This window comes from Lepisma saccharinum, chromosome 1, assembly GCF_977018435.1.
Source record: "Lepisma saccharinum chromosome 1, izLepSacc3.1, whole genome shotgun sequence".
NCBI lineage: Eukaryota > Metazoa > Arthropoda > Insecta > Zygentoma > Lepismatidae > Lepisma > Lepisma saccharinum.
This window is the reverse complement of record NC_139229.1, coordinates 123,549,041-123,571,727: the sequence shown is the minus strand read 5'-3', so window position 1 is coordinate 123,571,727 and position 22,687 is coordinate 123,549,041. Positions and strand designations below refer to the sequence as shown.

The 22,687-nt window shown below is 36.7% G+C and overlaps 1 long non-coding RNA gene across 1 annotated transcript; it reads right to left on the bottom strand.

Annotated features, from left to right (window-relative positions):
* Positions 1 to 2,063: 2,063 nt before the first annotated feature.
* On the bottom strand, positions 2,064 to 21,652 carry LOC145987858 (uncharacterized). Its single transcript, XR_014441694.1, has 3 exons — positions 21,502 to 21,652; positions 2,683 to 2,825; positions 2,064 to 2,288 (listed from the first exon to the last, which is right to left on the bottom strand). It is a non-coding gene; the product is annotated as an uncharacterized LOC145987858 (long non-coding RNA).
* Between the last annotated feature and the right edge of the window lie 1,035 nt (positions 21,653 to 22,687).

Below are 22,687 nucleotides of genomic sequence, written 5' to 3'. Positions count from 1 at the left end.
ACACATTTTTTTATTGTTTACCAATGACATTGTTAACTAATATTCTTAATTTCAGTTTCAAGATGAAATCGACTACGAAATAAAAAAAGTGGGTTCATATTTCTGTTACGAAATTCCACTTTTGTAGTAGACCTGTGCCACACTAAGTTGTGACAATAAACAAATCTGAGACACTTTCAAAGTATTAAATTGCTATCTACGTATTTGGGAAAATCTTTCAATATAATACTTTTTTTGGACGCGTCAAATCATAGTATTTAATTCCTGTTTTAGCAGCTTTAAGAAACCTGATTTTTGGGGGGGGGGTTACAAATGCCCTTTCTGCTCCCGTCAAGTTACGCCTATGACAAACAGGAATTCAAAGTAAAAGACTGTCCCGACTAAATCGGGAGACACGTCTGATAGATTTACAACTGGGAAAATCATAATTAAGCGTGTAGTTGAAAACAACCTATTTTCATATATTGCATGCAGCTCTACTTTTTCTGCAATGTGGATCAAGAACTGGGGACGTGGAGAAGCACAACACTCCACGTAACCAATAGTCACGTGACCCTCTTTGCTTTCCTGTCATGTTGACCTTCGCGTGGAACACATTTCTCGGTGTTAAGACAGGCAAAATCACCCGATCATCGAAGGGTGCAATATGTGTTGCCTACCCTCCTGCATTACTTGCTCCTATTAAAGCCTTATGGGGAAGAACTTTTTTCCATGACTGTACATCTTGAGCCTTATTGATGTGGGTACACGCTTTGTCTCCGCATATGCTTTACGGACTGCCAGGACCACAGAAATTATAAACACGCTTCAGAGAGGATATTTTGCTCACTATCCAAACGTTACGTTTACCCTGAGCGACAGAGGAGCTCAGTTTACCTCTAAGCAGTGGAACGAATTTACCAAAAAGCTTGGTATCCATCACGTTTGCACAACAGCTTACAATCCAAAGGGGAACATGGTAGAACGAGCAAATCAAGAGATAGTCAGATTACTTCGTTTATTTTGTTATCGAGAACATCAGACTTGGTCTCGATACATATCAAAAGTTGTTGGGTTAATTAATTATTCCATTTCTGAGACTACTGGATATTCACCTGCTGAACTATTCTTCAACCATCCCATACCCAGAGAGATCCTAACCCATTTCAATTGGCCCGAACGGGAAGAAGCCCAACCGGATTGGAAGTCCAAATTATTCTTAGCCCAAGTCAGGGAGAAGAAGAAGCTGTCGAAGGATTTAAAACAGAAGGGAAACGCCAAGACAGTGACAGTTGGAGACTTCGTGATGGTTAAAAACCATTCATTAAGCTCCTCATTAGATAGGACCATTCAAAAGTTATTTATGTTGTGGATAGGACCTTATCTAGTGGACAAAGTGGAAAATAATGTTGTGACATTGCTAATTCCAAGGACTAAAGAATTATATGGTAAGGTTAACTTGGATAACCTAAAACTGGTGCGTTTTTCAGAGGATAAAAAGAAAGAATTTGTACTTTAAAACTAAGTTTCCTCCAGGTAGATAACTTCCTTCCTGAAACTTAGTTTCCGAAAGGAAGGGGCAGATGATATGATCCACATTTTTATGTGACGTCACCAGTAGAGATATATATATCAACTTATCGTTATGACAAAACTTTAAACCGCCCACTTAGATCACCTACGCCTCTCGAACTAGGCGCTTTATTCGAACCTATCATTTACCAAGTTGGAGACCAAGTGATATGTTAATATTTTCTGTGAGTTTAGCCACATAAATTTCGAATTTGTACAATGGCAAAACTGTAAAAGATGGATTGTATCAAAAAACTTACATCCTTTTTTAAAAGTTTGCTGTTTTTCAATAAATAAAGTGTTTTTCTGACATTAATGAAAATATGTATATTTCCTGATTAAAATTTTCTCACGTAAATTATATTTGTAACTGCAGTATAATTGTTTCTTAAACATTACGGAGAATATTTTAGGCCTAACTTAACTGAGCCGAAATGATCCATTACGTATTTCATGAATGAGAATTCATGGCTTCTCTACTACGTAACGAAGGATATAAGGAAGAGAAAAAATTATGTGATTGGATAAGTTATTTATTTATATTCTGAAGATTTTGTGTTTATACAATGCCGTTTAGACAGCAGAAAACTAAATTAACCCCTTAGTTGGTTTCTGGAGTAGTGACAGTGTTGATTTGTGTCGTGCCAAGATGTCCTGAAAGGGGAACATAGAGTCTCTAGATGTATAACTGTGACGTCGCATCATACGTCGAGGGACTCACGAATATCGTGACAGCTCTGGAAAAAGTAAATAAATAGATAGTGGTAACATAGCTTTCACACTTACGTAAATGACAAATATCACCGGCTATTTGTTACTCATAAGAATTTGAATTCATTTGAAGTGGAAATCATTATTACAATCATTGCATACTATATAAATTTCTATTGCACTGCTGAGCAAACTGTTGTGTTGAGGAAAAATATAAAACTTTATGCAGTTCTCTCTTAAATGAATTTTTTCAGCATTCTGGTAAAGTGTATTTGGAAAAATATATATTTTTAAATTCTTCCTAAAAAAGATTTATCAAAATTAACCATAGAACCGGCATCTCATGATTCTCTATTTTTGCATTAAAAATGTGTGTATTTTCAATGCCTTACAAATAAAAATATATTAACATAAACTTACGGATCGCCATAATCTGGGGGAATCATTGGAGGGACGATGGGCGCACGGGGAGCCAAGTGAGCGGAGATAGGGGCAGTGGGTAGAGCAAAGTTCTCAGTGTCTGCATAAGCGGCGGCCATGAGGCAAAGGAGAACAATGACGAACTGAAAATAAAGAGAAAAGGTAAACAGTATTAGTGCTGGAAACTCTCTTGAGAACAAATTATATAAAAAAATATATTTAGGTATACTATCACAAAAGAGAATCTAAATAAATGCATGCGTGTGGCAATGGCAATGTTATATCAGCACAGTAGAATGACAGCATTTTGTTCCTACGCGTCAGCAAAAATTTGATGCGCCTGGTGTTACGTTACATCCGGTTGCAGCGGGCCACGAGTGATTTTATTGTTGAGTCAGCAGAACGTGTCTGATCACCTTGAAGACATCGGAAGCGGTGGGGGGAGGGGGGTCAATGGGTTTGTCACGTTGTTTCTTGATGTATGCTAAACTAACACGTGCGTATGTTTGTGTGTGTGTGGAGGAAATGCGCGCGCAACCATTGCGTATGATTCAAAGACATGAAGAAATGATTTAAAGATGGCGCCGAAGGTGCTTTACCCCCGAAAGTTTAGCGGCTAAGGTTATTGCTCTGTAAAACAAGAGGCGTCGAGGGTTCGATTCCTGGTAGAGTCAATATTGATTGGTTGATAGATTGAGTTATTTTTTTTATGTCTGTTTTATGCACGGCAAAACTAATCAGGATTGGAGCTACAGTTGAAAAGTGGTGATTCGGACCACTATGTGCCTCCACCGAGTATCGAACCTGGGACCCGTTGATTACAAGGCGACGATGTCAATATTGAATGGTCTCGATTAGCCTGTGTGTAAATAAAGGCAACAAAATGGTTGAGTTCGAAAATCGAGTTGGGTTAGTGGTTAATGTTGTCACCTGGCAATGAAGAGGTCGCGGGTTCGATTCTCTAGGTAGTTAAATTAGGCCAATTGTTTTGCCCCGCCATTATAGGTCCCGATTAGTCCATCTGTGCATAAATAGTATTTGAATAAAATCAAAATGGCGGCCGCGTTTTGTGTTTAGCGGAGGCGGCGACCGGGGCGCGGCGCGGGGCGGGGCGGGGCGGGGCGGCGCGGCGCGGGGGGTGTTTTTTATTCCGCGAGATGTTTTAACCAAGTTGTTGAGGGTTCGATTCCCAATGTTGGTGAAAATTGGATATTCAATTGTATTTGTTTAAAAGTTCCGATTAGCTTTTTGTGCACAAAGAGAAAATGAACTAATTGGAAATAGGATGTTTGTGCTGTAATGAAAAGGTCCCCGGGTTCGATTCACAATGTCAAATTGGCAGATAATGATGTTGTTTAAAAAAAAAAAAAAAAAGAAGTGTGTTGAGTCCCCATTAGTATTTAGGCAGGAACAGATATTAAAAATCAAAACAAAATGCCTTTTGATTACAACGCAAAGACTTTACCGCTAATGTATAAAGATAAATTAGAATCTGTTGTTTTGCCGTGTGGGGCCCCAGTACCGATTAGCTTAAATGCATAAAGAGTAGGTAAAATAACCAAGATGGCCGTCACTATTGTTTTGTGATCAAAGAGGAGTCACAGGTTCGATTCAATCAAAGGAGGCAAGATTCTATGTTTCAATTCCATGTAAAAGTCTAAAGTTATGTTTCGATTAACCTCAATGCATAAAGAGGAATTAAACAAAAACAAGCAAAATGGCGACAGATGTGATAAAAGAAAAATTGAATTAGTTTTTTATAGTGACAAGAAAAAATAGCGAATCATTGTTAGAAATAGAATGAAAATAAAGATACTTGCCTTTGCGTGTCCAGCGCTGTGCAGAAAAGCTCTCATGCTTTATCTCCGACAAGTCCACAATACACATTTTTTTTATTGTATAGTTAATTATTAATGTTGTTATTAACACAGATTCTTACCAGTGTGAAGAAAAGCTCTCATGCTTTATCTCCGACAAATCCACAATACACACTTTTTCATTATATAGTTAATTATTAATGTTGTTATTAACACCGAGTTTTACCAGTGTGAAGAAAAGCTCTCATGCTTTATCTTCGACAAGTCCACAATACACACTTTTTCATTATATAGTTAATTATTAATGTTGTTATTAACGATTGTTACCAGTAAAAATATAAACCATGAGGATTTTTAAAGGGGGTGCTAAGTGAAAAAAAAGCCAAGACATATATTTTATCCCTGTTTATTACCAATATTTACAAAATTCAAAAGAGCCGCACACACACACACACACACACATACATATGTAAAATGTTTATATTGTGTCACCAGTTTATCAGCATGTTATTTAACAAGTTTTTATTCTTCAAGTTTGTTCACTCACCCACATAAGGAATTGTGTCACTATCATATCCATTTTCTGCTGCAACCACTGAATTAAAATGTTTCACTATTTTTTCCACAAGCATGTTCTCGCAAAAAACAAACACTTCTTTGGAAAGTCTTTTTCCGTCGATGTTTTGTATAGACAAAGGCTCAGGTTTTGTACATCCATGTAGATGGGAAAGCACAAACTTCTCCTTATGACATGCATGGACAGGGGAAATATCTGTGCAACCGAAACATTGTTCGCGAAGGTCGAGAATGCAAGATTCCACACAGTTTCCAAAATATGATTTCAGATACGGCGACACTATTTCACACATAACTTTCGCATGCTCGATGCACACAAATATCTTCATAAAGTTACGCCACGAACTTTCTGCGATGAACACTATCTCCAGGGAACCGTAAGCTGGTTTCTTCCTTATAATGATCTGACGGCGATTGTACAGTGTGGTTATCAGCAATTCATGTTGCTCACTTAGTGGGTAGGAAACACGAGGCTGCTCACCTGGAATAGCGATGTAATTGTCGATTACTGGAAACAATTCCTGAAGAGCGTGCCACTCCTGCAACTGTAGTTCAACACCGGCCGCCCCGCTTCTGTGTAGCCTGACCACAGGTTGGAAATCCAGATGAGAGGAAAGTCCGATTGAGATAACTTTTGTTTTCGAAGCATTCAAATAGTAGACGTGATCAAATAATAGCGACTGGCGTATAAGACTAGTTACTTGTTTTTGTTCTTCAGGTAAATGCTGATCGCTCTCTTTCTGAAGAACCCCCTTGAAATTAGTGTACGGTTGAAATCTTTTTTTCAGCGGCATCGAAATAGAGGATTCCATGACTAAGAACTGCGAGATACTGCATGTCGCAGCGTGCAGGTATACATTTGAAGAAATGCGTGGGTGTGTTTTTGAGACGCATGCGCGCGTAGCAAACCAAGCATGTGCTGGACAAAAAAGGTGGAGGGGGCGGGGCATTACAAAGATCAATGGTGAGAGAAAAATCAGCAGAATATCATAAACGTCATATTGAGAAAATATTGGATAACAAATATTAATTAATTTAATTAAAACATCAACCGCATTGTCGATCTGAAATTAGGTTTATAGACAGGGGGCAAAATGGAAAATATCGACGATGTTCTAGTATTGGATTGTTTCTGTATTTCCATCGGTATAATCCTCCACCACATTTGAAGCATACTGTTTTATCCTCTTTTTGAATGTAAAATAATCCTGCTTCGGACAGAGCTTCTACAAACGGGAATTCTTTTGATTGCCAGTTTCTGAAAGAGGACAATCTAGCATTGAAAGATCCCATCTCTGGATATTGCGTCATTGTTCTGTAAAGACACAAAACAAGATAAATATTATAAGTAAGCTGTTGTAAACTGTAACGCTACAAAATTATTAATATACTATTAGGACTATATGTAACTTGTATAAAATTTCAAACAGTATTTACTGTCAATATTTTCTAGTATACGTACCGAGTATTATAAATTTAATTTACGAGTCAGCAAATAAGTTGATATAATATTGTCGTTTTTTATCGGTACTGGGAATAAAATTTGAAATTTATGCATGGGTTTACCAGAGGCTCTATGGAATAAATACAGAAAACAGTAATGCCCACAGTACACAGACCCGTAACTTTGTATCTGATGAGTGTTGTACGTATAGAATTTAGAGTTATTTTCCAAAAATCGCAAATGGTTATGCACATGTGGAGGTTTTCCGTAACTATCAAAAAATTCCCCCCGGGAGTTACTGTCTATGTAAATTGCTACCCAGTGCTTCCCGGGGCTATCTTTGGGATCTGTATTTACAATCAACGCTGCTGGTAGTTCCACATGTACAGGTAATTCATTAGCTGCGAAAACACCAACATGATGATTGTCAAAGGCTCTATTTGATATTAACCCGTGAAGCAAATTTAAAGTCGACAGCATTGCTGGACACTAAATAGTAATATTGCGCAACTCACCTTGTTATACAATTAATCCAGATGAATATCTCTTTGATTATTAATTTCCATGAGAGCGTCAAATTCAGAGTAGATAACACAAGTCACAGTAGATTCCAAAGCCGATTTGAAGTGGACTTCCAAGCTAACAGCCCCTTGCCGTTGAAGACTGCAGTGGGATATGGCACTTGCAGCTGCGTCTGGTGTTATATCGAAAACAAGTAGGCCTAATGCGTATCCCTGGGGGTATTCCTCACGCGATATATTGTTTCCTTCATCCATATAGTGTATCCCTGTTCCAGAGAATAATGTGTGATATGCTGTTATGTACTTGTTGTTTTCAAAGTCTGGTTGAAGTGGTTTGCCGGGAATTTGGACTCCATCAACATATAAAGTAAAGAAGTTGTAATTGAAATGTTGAAAATTGAATGGGTTTGTAGACAGAGTGCCGTTGAATGCATCGTTGGTAACAAACCCCACAACTAATCGTTTCGGAAGACGTCCAAGTATCACATTGTCAATTGTTTTTGAAACAATATCTTTTGGAATAGTTACAGCTTTAAGTTGTACTCTTGTTAGAGGGTATTTTGCTGTATGTTTTTGCAATATGCGATTGTGACTAAGTTTGATGGATGAACTGACCGATACTTTTCTCACATATAGTGTAGCATCCAGAATTTCCACTTTGCCTTCACTGTCATCTAGTCCCATCAAGCAGAAAGTGTTTTTCGAAGGAATCAGTTTTATTCGCATTTCCACTCCATTGATCAAAAATTTCTCTTGATTGAAAATATCAGAATGCAAGTAACCAAACATATCAAATGTTTTACTCTGTTTTGTTAGTTGGTTACGTTTTGTAAAGCCTTTGTTGTCTTCCGAAACTTTATCAAAAGCGCCTGCTGTATCTTTGTACCACAATGCACTTTGGAGATGAGATGATTTTGCAGATATGTCATAGTTCAGTGCTTTTTCAAAATAAGACCTGTATGGGTGCATGTGAGATGGAAACGAGATGAGTTTGTTATTTAAGTAGATTTGTACTTCGCTGAACATTGCATTGAGAAAATCATTGACAGGTCCAATTGTTTTATCTGTGGGTAGCAATAACTGACCATTCGCTTTTACAATTCTGGCATCTATATTCAACATTGTGTGTGCTAAATCCATATAATCATCACCATGTCCAGGTATTACAAACTCGGTGGGGGCATTATCTGCCAGAGAACTAACAGGTTTGTATCCGATGGTGTGGTGTTCTAAGATGCTTGTCTGAGTAGGTTTTACCGAGAAAATATCCAATTCACTTTTAAAACACTCACATGATTTCTCCCTAATTAGCGCCATATCTAATCAAAAATATCTGATGTTATTTGAATTTTTTTACGGTTGCGCTTGGTTGTTTTCTTGGTGTTTGTATTGGCACTGGATCTCTTCTTTCTCTGAGCGATGCTTCCAGTTCGCTGTCCCGAAGCAGAGTGATTCCTTTTGAAATGTTTATGCCCCTGATAACCTGAACCAATCATTTCCTTTAGCTTTGTTTCAGCTTTTCTTTTAAGATTTGATCTGGCATCCGAAATTCTGGATTGTAGTGACTGTTTTAGGGGTGTTTTGTCTACAACATCACCTAACACATTTACCCCTGTTTTTAACATTTCTTTCCCTACAGCTTTCGCTCCTTTTTTGATAAGAGGCAAAGCTGACCGAAAAAGTCCTCCAAGAAAACTTCCAATGCCATGTCCTTTTTGATAGGCAGCACCGTAATATATGTTACCCACACCAGATCCAGCTTGTTGATGGTAGTATTGAAAATATGGGTCATTCATAATCAGAGCTTTTCACCACAACGTCTAAAATGAAGTTTCAAACACACTAGTCCGAAGGAGAATGGGATGTGTGCACCAGTGCTATCCCTTAAGTCAATTTCTATTTGTTCGAAATTATGTTTCTGCACTGGGATGTAATGTGGTGAATCGAAAATTTGCACACCATCACTTCCAAAAGTATGTTCCATAGGATTAATGTTTATAATACGTAATAGAGGGGCGACAGCATCTCCCACCATATGTGATTCCGCAATATCTGTGTAAATATACATCTGGGAAGGAATTTCTCTCACAACATTTGGAGGCGAGCGTCCAATTTTTACTTCTGATAGATCATCGGTCGGTTTAAAACCTAATATCCGAGCCAGTTGAGGTGACAATCGTACATTTATGTTTCTCTGCTTGGTAGATATATCAACAGTCACATGTTTGTACGCAGGATGATTTCGGAGACTAAAATTTAATGTTTCAGAATATTTATTGATTTCTGCAACAATGCTGTTTATAGATGCGTAATAGCCTTCGGATATTCGAAGTTCGTTCCATTTGACATCATCCATAGATTTATATTGAATATAGTTGTTAAATCTTGTAATGTTTAGTATTGAATAAGGATAATGCACTTCTACCAATGCCATCTCCCATTTGTTGGTGTCCAACTCCACACGGTTCTGAAGCTTTGTGGTGTAATTAGTTAGAGTATTACTTGGGAAATATTTCATGGAACTGTTACTAGGCAAAGTAAGGTAGAAAGCGTTTGCTTTTCTCATGATGTGTTATGAAGGTTATTTGTACCACTGATGAGAATACCTACAAAAAATTATGCCTCTCTCTCTCTTTTTTTGACTCCAAAAACGATGCGCTAATCCAACTGTCAAATAATCTGGAGTAACCTTTCCAATGAACTAACAACTTTTTACTGGCTCCTTTACCTTTGGTCGCAAGGATTTTATCAATTTCATGCATATCCGGTAAGCGGACCAATTGCAACTCTTCCGTATAAAATGTTCCATCGATTTTATGTCCTTGTAGATCTTTTAATTCATACACTTGAGGATTTCTTTTCAAAATACGTTCCACCACAAATATTTCTCTTGTCCAATTTTCCATGTAACCTTTGTCAAAGCGTTTTTTGGTTTTTGTTATTCTCACGTATCTCCTATTTTGAATGGCATCTTCAATGACAATAGTGGAGATGAATCAGATTTGAGTTTTTTGTCATACATATTGTGCCATACTTTCAAAACCTTCTCAGGAGTAACATCTGCTGGTGCCATTTTAATACTCGAGTGAATTTTATGATTATAAGCTTTCAAAAGCTTTGGGAGTACATTAACATAACAGCTGGTTCTTTGCTTAGTAAAATACTTCCACATGCGTTCCTTTAAAGTTCTGTTGAATCTTTCAACAATACTAGCTTTAATATCAGGATTCTTTGTTGTAAAATAAATTACATTTTGTTTTTTGAGATATTCCTGCACAATACTGTTGGTAAACTCACGGCCTTTGTCAGTTTGTAATTGCAAAGATTTTCTTTTGCTTTGTTTGAAAATTTGCTGGAAAGCCTTTTTTATACATACACCAGTTTTATTTTTTACAGGGACAGCCCAAGCATGCCTGCTAAAAATATCGATAACTGTGAGTATATATCTGTACCCTTTGTTGTGATTCCGCAAACTCTGCATGTCATTCAAGTCAGCCTGCCATTGGTCATCGATATTATGCACAAAATAAAAGTTTCTCGGAAATCGACGCTTTACAGGTCTATGCAAAGTGTATGCAGTTTGCTTTGTCAGCCAATGTTTGATTGTTGACAATGGTATGGATTTTTTTACAGCTTTCCATAGTGTTGAAGCTGTAGAATAGGATGCTGGATGAGATGGATTGTACCAGATATTCTCTAATATTTTTTCGCTCATGGTTTGTATCTTGACCAAACTGGAACAGTACGTTTACGTTTGTGCCCTGGAAATGATGATACAAAAGAAATTGGTTCCTTTTCTTCTTCTTCTGCTTCTGTTAATTCTTGTGCCTCTTCTTGGTTAGCTCCGGACAGCGGAACATGGCGTCCGGGGTTGCCAAAAACAATCTGTTGAATAAACTCCTGTCTCCGGGGGTTTCCAATATATTCTTGAGGGATATTAGATAACGCCAGAGCTCTATTGAATAGTTGCCACCCAACAGGATTGCTTGTTTTTCGTGGTCGAATTATATCCGATACTAGATCGACAATATTTGAGCCTTCAATTTTATTATTGTTAATAAAAACTGCCCCATATTTATCCCAATCAATATTACTATTATGTAAAAGACGTTCATACAACAGTTCGGCTTTTCTACGATACATGCTAGGTGTAGCAGCTAGAATTTCTTCTTTCATATCAGTCAACTTCTCAGTAGATTCTGTAATCGGTAGCGACACAGGTTCTCTTTGTTTTCGAGTAATAGACAGAAATTTTTGGAGCACAATACTGTAACGATTCCATTTTTCATCATCCGAAAGACCTTTGAGATTCAAAATTACTTGCATATCCTGATCCAATTGCGATAAGGATGTAGACGGTGCAGACATAACAGGATGTCTCATGTTATCCATAAATTCTTGAGGTATTATAACCATTTTTTTGGCATGCTCCATGTTCAGATTTTTTTTCACTTAAATAAACTTGATAACACACCTCCTATTAAAGGGGCTAATAACGCAGGTAGAAATCCTCCGTGTTGCACTAGTATCTGTTTCTTCTGCTTTGTAGAGTGTCCTTTGGCAGAGAGATTACGTATCACCTTCTTGTACCGGCTCAATCTTGTTTTCTGAGGTGTTGAAAGAGGAACATTCCCTTTTAGAACATTGTAACAACACTCACAGATTGAATTAACTAAGGAAGAATCAGCAGCTTGTAATATAGCTGTGCGAAGAGCTGGTTTAGCATCCGACAAAACTTGGAGCACTTTAGCGTGTTTCACTCTTGGAGCCATGATGACAGAATAAACGACTAGTGATTATGCTTGCTTTTTTTGTAGGAATATATACATAATTGATATCATCGTCGGGAAATATCCGCGACCGTAAACGTACTTCTTCCGGAGTGTTCTGCTTCAGATCAAACAGCAAATATCCATGGGGTTCAGCGGTGGCATTGTAATGTGCATCTTTTATAAAATTTGGATTCTCCGGGTATACTTGTCTAGATAAATAATTAATTTGGGCTCTGTCTCTTGGATTTTTGAAGCATACAATATAATGACTATTTAAAGATATATCCCTATTCCCTTTTCCCTGATGGAATAGATTTTGAGTGATAAAGAAAAGACTAATATCACGATAATGACACCCTTTTGTAAATAAATCTGTGACTCTTTGATCGCATTCCCTCATCTGATCATCGATAATAATAAGATGAGGTCCAGAATTTGGCACAAATTGGTCAATATTAGGCATTCCTTCCCGAAATTGTACAAAACCAGGGAAATCATTGTATGCAGATTGCCATTCCCCGTAGCACACCAAAATATTGTTGAATTTTACATTTACCATTTGGGGTAAACACTGGAGAAAATGCTTCACAAAATATGTCTTTCCACATCCTGATGGACCAGCCAATATTGCAGAGAACGGGTGTTTCCACAAGCACTCCATTTCTCAAACTGTGAAGAATGTTTTAAATTACATATAATATAAAAGTCGAATGTTATGAATATTTTGCTAGTTGTTAGATTTTACTGATATGTTGTATCTTCAAATTACATATATATATTATATTGTATTGTATTATATATCATAAAGATACTTGCCTTTGCGTGTCCAGCGCAACTTACAGTTCCCGGCAAACCACTTCAACCAGACTTTGAAAACAACAAGTACATAACAGCATATCACACATTATTCTCTGGAACAGGGATACACTATATGGATGAAGGAAACAATATATCGCGTGAGGAATACCCCCAGGGATACGCATTAGGCCTACTTGTTTTCGATATAACACCAGACGCAGCTGCAAGTGCCATATCCCACTGCAGTCTTCAACGGCAAGGGGCTGTTAGCTTGGAAGTCCACTTCAAATCGGCTTTGGAATCTACTGTGACTTGTGTTATCTACTCTGAATTTGACGCTCTCATGGAAATTAATAATCAAAGAGATATTCATCTGGATTAATTGTATAACAAGGTGAGTTGCGCAATATTACTATTTAGTGTCCAGCAATGCTGTCGACTTTAAATTTGCTTCACGGGTTAATATCAAATAGAGCCTTTGACAATCATCATGTTGGTGTTTTCGCAGCTAATGAATTACCTGTACATGTGGAACTACCAGCAGCGTTGATTGTAAATACAGATCCCAAAGATAGCCCCGGGAAGCACTGGGTAGCAATTTACATAGACAGTAACTCCCGGGGGGAATTTTTTGATAGTTACGGAAAACCTCCACATGTGCATAACCATTTGCGATTTTTGGAAAATAACTCTAAATTCTATACGTACAACACTCATCAGATACAAAGTTACGGGTCTGTGTACTGTGGGCATTACTGTTTTCTGTATTTATTCCATAGAGCCTCTGGTAAACCCATGCATAAATTTCAAATTTTATTCCCAGTACCGATAAAAAACGACAATATTATATCAACTTATTTGCTGACTCGTAAATTAAATTTATAATACTCGGTACGTATACTAGAAAATATTGACAGTAAATACTGTTTGAAATTTTATACAAGTTACATATAGTCCTAATAGTATATTAATAATTTTGTAGCGTTACAGTTTACAACAGCTTACTTATAATATTTATCTTGTTTTGTGTCTTTACAGAACAATGACGCAATATCCAGAGATGGGATCTTTCAATGCTAGATTGTCCTCTTTCAGAAACTGGCAATCAAAAGAATTCCCGTTTGTAGAAGCTCTGTCCGAAGCAGGATTATTTTACATTCAAAAAGAGGATAAAACAGTATGCTTCAAATGTGGTGGAGGATTATACCGATGGAAATACAGAAACAATCCAATACTAGAACATCGTCGATATTTTCCATTTTGCCCCCTGTCTATAAACCTAATTTCAGATCGACAATGCGGTTGATGTTTTAATTAAATTAATTAATATTTGTTATCCAATATTTTCTCAATATGACGTTTATGATATTCTGCTGATTTTTCTCTCACCATTGATCTTTGTAATGCCCCGCCCCCTCCACCTTTTTTGTCCAGCACATGCTTGGTTTGCTACGCGCGCATGCGTCTCAAAAACACACCCACGCATTTCTTCAAATGTATACCTGCACGCTGCGACATGCAGTATCTCGCAGTTCTTAGTCATGGAATCCTCTATTTCGATGCCGCTGAAAAAAAGATTTCAACCGTACACTAATTTCAAGGGGGTTCTTCAGAAAGAGAGCGATCAGCATTTACCTGAAGAACAAAAACAAGTAACTAGTCTTATACGCCAGTCGCTATTATTTGATCACGTCTACTATTTGAATGCTTCGAAAACAAAAGTTATCTCAATCGGACTTTCCTCTCATCTGGATTTCCAACCTGTGGTCAGGCTACACAGAAGCGGGGCGGCCGGTGTTGAACTACAGTTGCAGGAGTGGCACGCTCTTCAGGAATTGTTTCCAGTAATCGACAATTACATCGCTATTCCAGGTGAGCAGCCTCGTGTTTCCTACCCACTAAGTGAGCAACATGAATTGCTGATAACCACACTGTACAATCGCCGTCAGATCATTATAAGGAAGAAACCAGCTTACGGTTCCCTGGAGATAGTGTTCATCGCAGAAAGTTCGTGGCGGAACTTTATGAAGATATTTGTGTGCATCGAGCATGCGAAAGTTATGTGTGAAACAGTGTCGCCGTATCTGAAATCATATTTTGGAAACTGTGTGGAATCTTGCATTCTCGACCTTCGCGAACAATGTTTCGGTTGCACAGATATTTCCCCTGTCCATGCATGTCATAAGGAGAAGTTTGTGCTTTCCCATCTACATGGATGTACAAAACCTGAGCCTTTGTCTATACAAAACATCGACGGAAAAAGACTTTCCAAAGAAGTGTTTGTTTTTTGCGAGAACATGCTTGTGGAAAAAATAGTGAAACATTTTAATTCAGTGGTTGCAGCAGAAAATGGATATGATAGTGACACAATTCCTTATGTGGGTGAGTGAACAAACTTGAAGAATAAAAACTTGTTAAATAACATGCTGATAAACTGGTGACACAATATAAACATTTTACATATGTATGTGTGTGTGTGTGTGTGTGTGCGGCTCTTTTGAATTTTGTAAATATTGGTAATAAACAGGGATAAAATATATGTCTTGGCTTTTTTTTCACTTAGCACCCCCTTTAAAAATCCTCATGGTTTATATTTTTACTGGTAACAATCGTTAATAACAACATTAATAATTAACTATATAATGAAAAAGTGTGTATTGTGGACTTGTCGAAGATAAAGCATGAGAGCTTTTCTTCACACTGGTAAAACTCGGTGTTAATAACAACATTAATAATTAACTATATAATGAAAAAGTGTGTATTGTGGATTTGTCGGAGATAAAGCATGAGAGCTTTTCTTCACACTGGTAAGAATCTGTGTTAATAACAACATTAATAATTAACTATACAATAAAAAAAATGTGTATTGTGGACTTGTCGGAGATAAAGCATGAGAGCTTTTCTGCACAGCGCTGGACACGCAAAGGCAAGTATCTTTATTTTCATTCTATTTCTAACAATGATTCGCTATTTTTTCTTGTCACTATAAAAAACTAATTCAATTTTTCTTTTATCACATCTGTCGCCATTTTGCTTGTTTTTGTTTAATTCCTCTTTATGCATTGAGGTTAATCGAAACATAACTTTAGACTTTTACATGGAATTGAAACATAGAATCTTGCCTCCTTTGATTGAATCGAACCTGTGACTCCTCTTTGATCACAAAACAATAGTGACGGCCATCTTGGTTATTTTACCTACTCTTTATGCATTTAAGCTAATCGGTACTGGGGCCCCACACGGCAAAACAACAGATTCTAATTTATCTTTATACATTAGCGGTAAAGTCTTTGCGTTGTAATCAAAAGGCATTTTGTTTTGATTTTTAATATCTGTTCCTGCCTAAATACTAATGGGGACTCAACACACTTCTTTTTTTTTTTTTTTTTAAACAACATCATTATCTGCCAATTTGACATTGTGAATCGAACCCGGGGACCTTTTCATTACAGCATAAACATCCTATTTCCAATTAGTTCATTTTCTCTTTGTGCACAAAAAGCTAATCGGAACTTTTAAACAAATACAATTGAATATCCAATTTTCACCAACATTGGGAATCGAACCCTCAACCACTTGGTTAAAACATCTCGCGGAATAAAAAAACCTCCCGCGCCGCGCCGCGCCGCGCCGCCCCGCCCCGCCCCGCCCCGCGCCGCGCCGCGCCCCGGTCGCCGCCTCCGCTAAACACAAAACGCGGCCGCCATTTTGATTTTATTCAAATACTATTTATGCACAGATGGACTAATCGGGACCTATAATGGCGGGGCAAAACAATTGGCCTAATTTAACTACCTAGAGAATCGAACCCGCGACCTCTTCATTGCCAGGTGACAACATTAACCACTAACCCAACTCGATTTTCGAACTCAACCATTTTGTTGCCTTTATTTACACACAGGCTAATCGAGACCATTCAATATTGACATCGTCGCCTTGTAATCAACGGGTCCCAGGTTCGATACTCGGTGGAGGCACATAGTGGTCCGAATCACCACTTTTCAACTGTAGCTCCAATCCTGATTAGTTTTGCCGTGCATAAAACAGACATAAAAAAAATAACTCAATCTATCAACCAATCAATATTGACTCTACCAGGAATCGAACCCTCGACGCCTCTTGTTTTACAGAGCAATAACCTTAGCCGCTAAACTTTCGGGGGTAAAGCACCTTCGGCGCCATCTTTAAATCATTTCTTCATGTCTTTGAATCATACGCAATGGTTGCGCGCGCATTTCCTCCACACACACACAAACATACGCACGTGTTAGTTTAGCATACATCAAGAAACAACGTGACAAACCCATTGACCCCCCTCCCCCCACCGCTTCCGATGTCTTCAAAGTGATCAGACACGTTCTGCTGACTCAACAATAAAATCACTCGTGGCCCGCTACAACCGGATGTAACGTAACACCAGGCGCATCAAATTTTTGCTGACGCGTAGGAACAAAATGCTGTCATTCTACTAGCACTTTACTTGAATTTCGCTCATTAACATGATACATTGATATTAATTACAAACGTTTGGATGAATTGTGAGAATCGTTCAGCATTATTATGATTTCAATGCCGATTTTATACTCAAGCAGTGCGGTTTAATGTAACTCATTTTATCACCATCTATATCTAGATATATATTCCATAACATTTTGTCTTCCATGATCGATGATTAATGAATTAAGTTGCAATAACGTGTAAGGGTCATTCCACGTCAATTCATCCAGGCCATGTCACCCACCAACCCCGATTTTGATGAAATTCGGTATGCTTATAGAACTTTTCATGCTGATTACAAAAATGATAACTTTTTAAAAATTGGTCAAGGGGTTCAGAAGTTACGCGCTTTTTAAGATCTTCGTGACCGTCACATGTGGCTCCACTTTGAATGACACGCATTAGGTTATAAACGATCGTATCTTATCTCGGGTTTGCCGTAGAAACTTCAAGTTTGTTTTCTTTTGTTTAGAATAGTATAAGCTTTAATGTAAATAATATTTCAGATGAATGCATTAATAAACATGTATTTTTATATATAGTTTTATGTATTTTTTTAGAAATATAAATGACTAACTTCAAGAGCGAATTTCATGCAATGCCCCCCCTTCAATTTCCCCCCAATTTTATATGTAGGTAGCGCAGAGTATGTACTAATGCCTGATGGAAAAATTGGGATGGGCGGTTCAGAGACAGGGTGATAAAAAAATCATTTGCATAAAATGACATTAAAAGTAAATCTTATTAAAAATGCTTATGTATTTAGCACAAAGCCTGAAGTACAATATGTTTCAAGCTACAATATTCAAAATTTATGTTCACTATGTGTGAATGTAAGCATAGGCGTAACCTGGCGGGGGCAAAGGGAAGTTCTTGTCCTCTCCTAAATTTATAGATTAATTTAAAATTTGCAAGTGATAATTACAGTGGAACCCCGATTTAAGTTCCTCGATTTTACATTTTGCTTAATTTTGCATTCAATCTTCGTGGTCCCAACATAGCAAATTGTTTAGAAATTTTCCAAGATTTTACATTTTAACGCTTATTAAGTTTTTTCAGCTTGGTCTCCTGGATAACGTAAAATCGAGGTTCCACTGTATCTAAGTTAGTTTCAACAGTCTTCATTTTTAAAAAAAAATTATATATTATATAATTATATATATAATCATTATTAACATTCCCAAGTTTAGCAAATTTATCTTCGAGAACATTCTTTTTGTGCATTTTATCTCAATATGGAAGTTCGTTTTTGGCTACTCTTCATGGAGGATACGTAATATGAAGTAAGAATTAATACTACACATTTGTGCTGATTGAAGTTTTTTCAAATGGAGCTTATTTAGCCACATACCACAGAAAATATTCTTGTGACGGGATGGTTGGAACAGTAAAAATACTTGTATAGACTTCTATAGTATAAAGCAACAAGTACGACAATTATGTACCAATTCCGTAGAAATAGTATTCAAGGCATAAATTTCTTAGTAATCATCTAGGGTAAAATGACAACAACCAACAGTACAATGTGTCAGCGATTGCAAAGTACTATAACAGTACCAGGAAGTATGCACTATTTTGAACTTACAGGTTTCGTAAGTTACTTTTTACAAGTAACTGAGTTACAGTCGATCATTAAAAAAGTTACTCGGTTATTGTTACTGGTACTTTGAAAGTAACTGAGTTTCTTTTACAGTTACTGTAACAGTAACGTACTGTTAATGATCATTGATTTGTGTAAAAGTTACACAAAATCAATGATCACGAAGACTTTCGTGTTTTACTTATGTTTCTAGTACATAATATATATTCATATATTTACATTATTGCTGCTAATAAATGATGGAAAACACAGTCAGCTTTGCTTGAACGATTATAATTTTAAAAAAATCATGTTTATGCTGACCACGGTATTTTGAAAATGGTGTCATTGATTCCACTTGCGCCTATTTCTTTCTCCTCCATTCCAAGTTCAAGATCCAAAGATCCACTCCCTCGACAATGACTTTTTCCTAGCTGGACAACCACATTACAAACTAACGCAGCAGTCTACCAAAAACAATGGAGTTTTCACATACAATTAGTAATGAATTACAGTAAAGCGTGGATGTTCTAAATTTAGCATGCAACAAGGCATAGCTTCCTTGTCAGCAATTCCAAGAAAAACGTTTCACGTAGCATCCGGAGAAGGTACATATTTTATTTTTATAGTCTGGAACAGAATTGTCCAATTTAGCTATTTCCCTACTGCAAAAAGTAACTCTGTTGCCGTTGTTAACGTTACAGGTACTTACTTTTAAAAGTAGCTAGTTACAGTTAGAATTCCAAAATAAAAAGTAACTGAACTTGTAACTTTGTAACTATTTACTTCGAAACACTAGTTGTTTAACAGTCAGAGCAAAAATAGTAAGTGCTGATGTAATATGTTTTGTATAACTGTATGGTTTGACTTTTATGAAGAAGTGGCTTTCCGAATTCCAACTGTAAACAGTTATGTAGTAGCGTGCGTGTGCGTGACTCAAACTTGTTTGTAGGATTGCTTCAAAAGTCCACGTGAAAATGGAGATGCAGCTACTAAATTCTTGCATCCACTTGGTCCATCAACTTCCTACTACTGGCCAAAACGTATGCTGTGTCCAGTTAACATTAACAACACAAATGAATGGACATATGTACTTAGTGATAAGTCAAATACTTTAGTGTGTTTGAAATGGCCAAAATATCCATCTAAAATGTGAACGGCACAATTTATAGTACATGAAATTTTGGCAATGCATAGAGTACAATTTTTAGGTACTATCTTAATGGGTGTCACTTGGAAACTATCTTCGGGTTGAGATAATCACAAAGTTTTCGATCGCATAAAAATAGTGTCCAGGATTATTTGATAAATACATTTGAAAAATCACAATTATTACTCTTTATTCGTTTGTTCCTCAAATGCCAGGAGGATCACAAAATATATTTAACTTGTAAATTTTAATTAATATATAAATTTGGGAGGGGGCAAGTGCTTCCCTTTTACCCCGCCAGGTTACGCCTGTGCTTACATTCACACATAGTGAACATAAATTTTGAATATTATAGCTTCAAACATATTGTACTTCAGGCTTTGTGCTAAATACATAAGCATTTTTAATAAGATTTACTTTTAATGATTTTTTTATCACCCTGTCTCTGAACCGCCCATCCCAATTTTTCCATCAGGCATTAGTACACACTCTGCGCTACCTACATATAAAATTGGGGGGAAATTGAAGGGGGGGCATTGCATGAAATTCGCTCTTGAAGTTAGTCATTTATATTTCTAAAAAAATACATAAAACTATATATAAAAATACATGTTTATTAATGCATTCATCTGAAATATTATTTACATTAAAGCTTATACTATTCTGAACAAAAGAAAACAAACTTGAAGTTTCTACGGCAAACCCGAGATAAGATACGATCGTTTATAACCTAATGCGTGTCATTCAAAGTGGAGCCACATGTGGCGGTCACGAAGATCTTAAAAAGCGCGTAACTTCTGAACCCCTTGACCAATTTTTAAAAAGTTATCATTTTTGTAATCAGCATGAAAAGTTCTATAAGCATACCGAATTTCATCAAAATCGGGGTTGGTGGGTGACATTTTTACAAAATTCTGGATGATTTGACATGGAATGACCCGTAATGGAAAATTGTAATGAATGATGTTCAGCGAACAACTTCCTCCACACATTATGAGCAAACAGATCAGATTCTTAGTGGTATGCATTGTGCGTATGGTGCTGAAGTGATTCAAGTTATGTTCATCGTAATCATACATGGATTAGGAATGTATATATATATCTTACCTTTTCTGAATCCCTACAGAAACTGTTAAAAGTGTGCAAAGTGGTGAAATGGAAATACAATGCGTGATGATGTCAAGTTGAATATCATCCATTTCCATTAAAGTTTCAATATTGTCAGAAAATTAAGACTTCGCTTAAACACATGCAAGTAAGTTATTTTTTTTTTAATTTAAGTTTTAAGAAATATTTTTTTGAGAGAACATTTACATAAAAAACCATTAAATAGATTTCCTAATTTTACTTTTATGTATGGAGGATAACTGAAGTCTGAATAGGACTATAAAGGGCGAAGCTCCTGCTAAAAAATATTGTTCTTGTTTTTTAGTATTTTATCTGCTTCAGTCATACAACTCTGGATCAACTATTTTTTTCCATAACTCAGATAATTATGTAAATAAAGTTTAATGTTTAAAAATGCTGTTCCCTGTAATAGAGAAACATACCAGTATAGTTACTATTGACAAATTATTATTTTCGTGGAAGAACTCTAGTGAAGGTTTGGTACTTCTAAATAATTTCTCTCTCCCTGTTGCCAAAGTGCCAAACTATCCTTCTTACCTTCATGGCCGGTGAGTAATTGTCTTCTGTGCTCTTGAAATGAACTGAATTAACCAACGCAGTTGGTGCAAGCTCCCACTTCACACTTCAGTCCGGATTATCCTATCAGAATATATAGCCTAGTAGAAATAAAAGAAACAAAATATGCATAATCACACAGTTCAAACCAAAACAAATTTAAATCACGATGTGGCACTCACTTCCAGGAAAAGAGCAAGCATATTGGAGTGATATTTGGAAAATTAACACCATAAAGGCACATTAAAAATAATATAAAACACTTTTCTATCATAGGCACAAGAGTGTCACACGCGATAATCTCAGGAATTATAAAAGGAATATCCGTGACTATATTTTCTTATAGATTTGTCTTGGCTAATTCATGAGAAAAGGTGAATTATTTATTCTTAAATCCCAACACCATGTTGTCACGTAAGACTTGAAATACTTAAAGGGAGAAAATCAGGGAATTTGACTTTCACTTCAAGTATATGTTACGTCGTTGCCTTGTAATCAAGGGGTCCCGGGTTCGATACCCGGTGGAGGCACATAGTGGTTCGGATCTCACTTTAAACTGTAGGTCCAGTCCCGATTAGCCTTACTGTGCATAAAGTGGACTTAAAACATCAAATCAAACCAAACCAATCAAGTATATGTGAATAACACACTTCAAAACGAGGGAGGACTATTCATTTAATATACCATGGAAGAAGAGAAACTTTAAATGACAATGTGTATTATTTCTTTTACAGATTAAATAATAATAAAAAAGGAAACGGAGTAATCACATTGACAATTGGAACAAATATGCGGGTTCAATTGAAACACCGTAACAGGCAAACATTATCGAAGTGTTAGCAGTGACAAATTATGAAATTCTCTTCCAGAACAGGACCGGGTTGGAATACTAGCTTTTTATGTCATTCGTTCACCTTCACCTCCTTCGCCACATTTTGAATGAAAATTTGTTGCACGTTGCAAATTTAAACGTCCTATTAATTTACAAAGTTTTGCTTACCGCCCCTTGGCCACTTAGGTCAAGAATAATTGAGTTAATTTGATATTTTATGTGTGTACCTATTGAGTCAATGGACAGCAAACATCGCACATTGAAACTTAGAAAGACCTGACATTTTATTCAACCTTTTTCAGTTGCAGGTAGGAGATTGGAACAAAAGATAAATGA